This window comes from Octodon degus, unplaced genomic scaffold (assembly GCF_000260255.1).
Source record: "Octodon degus isolate 3935 unplaced genomic scaffold, OctDeg1.0 scaffold00258, whole genome shotgun sequence".
Taxonomy (NCBI): domain Eukaryota; kingdom Metazoa; phylum Chordata; class Mammalia; order Rodentia; family Octodontidae; genus Octodon; species Octodon degus.
In genome coordinates, this window is record NW_004524834.1 from 984728 (window position 1) to 989329 (window position 4602).

Below are 4602 nucleotides of genomic sequence, written 5' to 3' on the forward strand. Positions count from 1 at the left end.
TTTAGTTTTTCAGAACCAGGGATTGAACTCAGACCCTTGAACTTGCCAGGGAAGTGCTTATTCTACTGAGCCATCTCCCTGGTCCTGAGACATCATTATTAATGCCCCATTTTCTTTTCCTTTTTGTTTTATTAATTAAATATCCCTAATGCTTATGAAGAAAGAAAACAGATTTTTTAAAATTTTTTATTTATTTATGTGTGGGGGACAGCTCAGCCCACCAGGGGGCGGGGCTGGCTGGCATGTGATGCTGGGGGATTGATCCACGGTCCCTGTGCTTTGCTAAGCTTGTTCTAAGTAGGTGCTTTAGACCACTGAGCCATCTCACCAGCCCCAAAAACAGATATTTGGCTAGAGAATATCTTTTCCCTGAATTGCATGTTTTATTCTTAGCTCTCAACCAGCAGTAGCTTTAGAAGTTCTCTGATCATCAAGTCTACAAATTCTTGGCAATGGAAAGATACTCAAGAAATGGTCACTAAGTTAACTGATTCTCTTGTGGGAAAGAAGCCACTGAGGCTCACACTGTTGGCAAGGGACGTATGTAGTTAGATTTTTGTTAAGGAAACTGTTAAGGAGCACAGATAATGGCAAGAAAAGCAAGCTGGAAGCTGGGGCAGTAATCAGAGTGAGGGGTGAGAAGGAGTAAAGATAGGACCGTGGTTGCTATGGAGGAAGTGATGGGGACAGAACAGAAAAATGACAGAGACAAGCGAACTTGGAAATAGATGTACTAGATAGAGGCATGAGAGTGAGAAAGATGGTGGCTGCGAGGCTTGTTGGGGGAACAGGCTGGCTGGCAGTGAGGCAGGCATCAGTGGCCAGTCCTGCATAAGTGACCTGGCTCATGTCCAGAACATGCTGATAGCAGCCTTCTGGGACCTTACTGTGCTGGACACTCCAGGCCAGAGTGGCTTCTACTTCATTACCACCATGGCCTTTTAACATTATACAAAAACTTCTACACACATAACATAGTCAAATGATTTTCTAAAATGTCAGTACAATTAAGAAAGTACTTAAAAGGACATATGAGAATCTACATTCAAAAAGCAGAGAAATAAATTAGAAATGAGAAAGTATGAAAATACCTGACCTGTGAGGGAATCTGCATCATTTTTAAAATGAACTCATCCATTTAGCGCTAGTGTTCGGTGTCCTGGTCTGAAATATGAAAAATATTCTCCCACAGAAGCAGGCTAACTGAGGAGGATTTCTTTAATATACAGGGAAATATAAATTAAAAATATCTCCAAGGCTATTAGTAAAGGTACTGAGATACATTAGCAGGTACATAGGTTCACCTTTGGATAAATGTTCTTTGAAATTGGATCCATCACCAAAATTAATCTGAGAGGCGTCAAAACTGCTCTGGGTTAAAGAGGTGACAAATGGGGAGACTTCATTGAAGTTTCAAATTGTAAAGGGATCAGAATTAATAATCCTCTGTCATGGATAACCTGAGCATACAGGCATTTAAGAAGCTCATATTTTGGAAAAGGATTGAAAAATAATCGAGAATATTGTTGCTGAGAGAAGCATGGCTGCCAGTTGCATTGCTTTATGGATTGCCTCAGATTGTCCAGGGACAATCACAAACACAGATTCCCGTGAGACTCACCCCAGCAGGGTTTAGTTTTCAACACACTGGTGAAGCCATTCTGTTAGAGTGGGCCATACCATTTGTATCCATCTTCCATACCTGCACACACACTTCTCACTTCCCCTCTTCAACAGGCCCACCCACTTCACTCACAGTGGCTTGGCAATGGTGCAGTTTAGGAGCCCAGTCTTTGCTCAGCAGTGGCTCCCATGAGCCCCTCATCCCAACTTGGTAGCAGTGTGCAAAGAAGAGTACAGATGGGGGAAGTGCATGCCACAGTGCTTCAGATCTTCATGTTCCTCCAAGTACCTATAATAATGAACACTTCTTCCTGAGGAAAACTCTCTTAGCCAACTCATATGCAGGTTCAGGTTTTCGAGTTCTAAGTGGTGACTAAATGGAACCAGCATCGTCTCAGTCACTCAAGCCAATACTGCGGTGTTATGCTTAGTTTTGCTCTATGCTGTGTATCCCTCTACCTGTTTGTATCTAACAACCTTCAGATTCCTGTGTATGTTATTCTCATCTTAAGAATTTGTGCTAGCTATTAACTCTGCCTACCATAGGTTTTCCCAAGAATTTTGCAGATCACCATCTTGCATTATTCAAATATCATCCTTTCCAGAAACTTGCTTCCCAACACTCAATTTAAAGTCATGCAATTCAAAGAGTGCTCGTTGTCCCTCTTTGTTACATATGGGTATTAGACATTTGTTAGCAAGCAGCATTGTTGGTTTATTTTCTGCTTCTTTCTCACAAAATAGAAGCTTCATGTAAACAAGGACTTAATCATTCTTAATCCTTATCATAGCCCCAGTGCTTAGAATAGATCTTGACACAGAGTGCCCGTTACACTATTTATTGGATAAGGAAAGGAACAATTTCTCATTACAGTAAAGCTTCAGTTCATGTATCATAATGTTTGAATACTTCTATATTTGCCTATGAATAGTTTCCAATTACTCTTCAGTTGTAGCAGACATGGAGATGGATCACCTGGATGATCTTCAAGAAAGAACTTGCTCTTCATCTTCAAGAGGTGCAGATAACTGACCACAGCCCACTGCTCATGCCAACAGGATCCACCTCAATTTGGAAGACTAAGGCTTACTCTAACTGGGTAGCCCCCAGACAAAGGGAATACCAAGGTCTAACTCTATCAAAGACTGGTTAACATTAAGCAGTAAATGTTCTTCTAATAGGACACCCTTACTCAGGAATTTCTTTATACGATCTTCATGTGAAGAATTCAAAAGTAAGGACAAGTTATTCAGTGTCTCCCTGGAATATAGCTTGGAATTTGTGTTAACTTTGTGTTGCTATTCCGTGCCATCCCTTCACTGAGTAAATTAGAAAGCACAGACTATTCATACATGTGGAGCTGAATGAAGAACTAAAGAAAAAAATGTTTATCAAAATGCCTTAAATCTTATTTTATTCCTAGAAGCTTTGCTGAGTTGGATCATGAGATCAGGACCTGAGGAGTGGATAGGAAGTGGGAGGGAGTGGCTGATGGCAGAGGGAAACTTAACTCCTTCCAAGACAAGTGGCCTGAACAAGACATGCATCCTGCACTCCAGAAGTGTGTGTGGGTAGCACATTTGACAGGAACACCAGGTGAGTTCAGAGATATCACCATAGCAGTGTTTTTTTCCTCCTTTCTATTTGTGACCCTCAAATTCAGGAAACAAATCCTTTAAACCAAATAGGATTGAGCTGAAAAACCTGGCTGGGGATGTGGTTGCCAGGCAGCTGTCTCCCTGCTGGTGCTAATGGGCTGTGGTATGGAATCCTCACCCCTGGCTGTCCCACCACCCAGACAAGGGCAAGGCTGATGGCACTGGCATTCCGCACATTTCTCTAATGCATCACAATTACGGAGACAACTGTGTTAAGTAGCTCTCCGTGGCTCTGCTCTGAAAACTTGCAGCGTATTCAATAGCCCTCAAAATTTTTCATTTGGGACCTGTGGTGAAATGGTGTGTTGGTGGTTATGCTGAGCAGCAGTAGAATAAACAGTCACCTCAGATGGTTTTCTCCTTCTCCTTTGAAGTGCATAGCTTGTGACATTAGTATCTTCGTTACATTAGTATCTCTATTTCACACATTGAAAGTGAAGGAAGAAGCATTGCAAGGACAGTGCAGCAGTGCAGGTGCTAGTGGCTGTGGAGGCAGGCATTATACTCCTCCACTAAGAACCAGATGCCTGCCTCTCTGGAATAGCACCATGCCTTTGCATAGCAGTAGCCTGTCCAGAGTCAAACGCACCCAGTGCTGCTTATCTCCAAGGACCTCCTCAGTAGGACTCGAACATTGTCCCCATTCACCTCTGATGAATGGAGCTTTGAGGCACACAGTGTTGGAGACTGGCAATAATTATTTACTCATAGCACAATCCACAAGCTAACCTACATCTTTAAAATACCTTGTGTACCCCTTTTCAAGTCTCAGATTTGCACTTCAGAAATAGGTGTAGATGAGATCAGAAGGAGGTGGCAGCTGTCTAGCAACCTCACACTGGTTCTCTGGCTGTGGCACATCATTCTTTGAGGAGAATGAACATCAGCACTTCTCCTTCAAGTGATAGAGAAGGGCTATCAGTTAGCCTGGTACTCCCCAGTAGTTGTATGCCCTAGTTAATAGGGTGCTGCTAGGCAAAAGCCAATAGAGAAAGCTGTGAATGAAAGTGGGCTGAGCACTAACAGATGGTCAAGGAATTGTTTAACAGGTGTGCAGGAAAAGGCAGTTTCTCTAGTTTCCTTTTGGGAAAGCAAAGTTCTCTTCTCTTCACCAACATTCCAGGAGTGGAGCCTTTAGTCACAGGGACTGTTTTATCCTGTGGAAGACACTCTGATTTGTCTCCAAGTGGACAGTGAAAACATAGTGAGTTGATGTCATGCCAAGATAATTTTGCTAGGGGCTGGTGAGATGGCTCAGTGGTCTAAAGCACCTACTTAGAACAAGCTTAGCTAAAGCACAGGGACCATGGTTCAATCCCC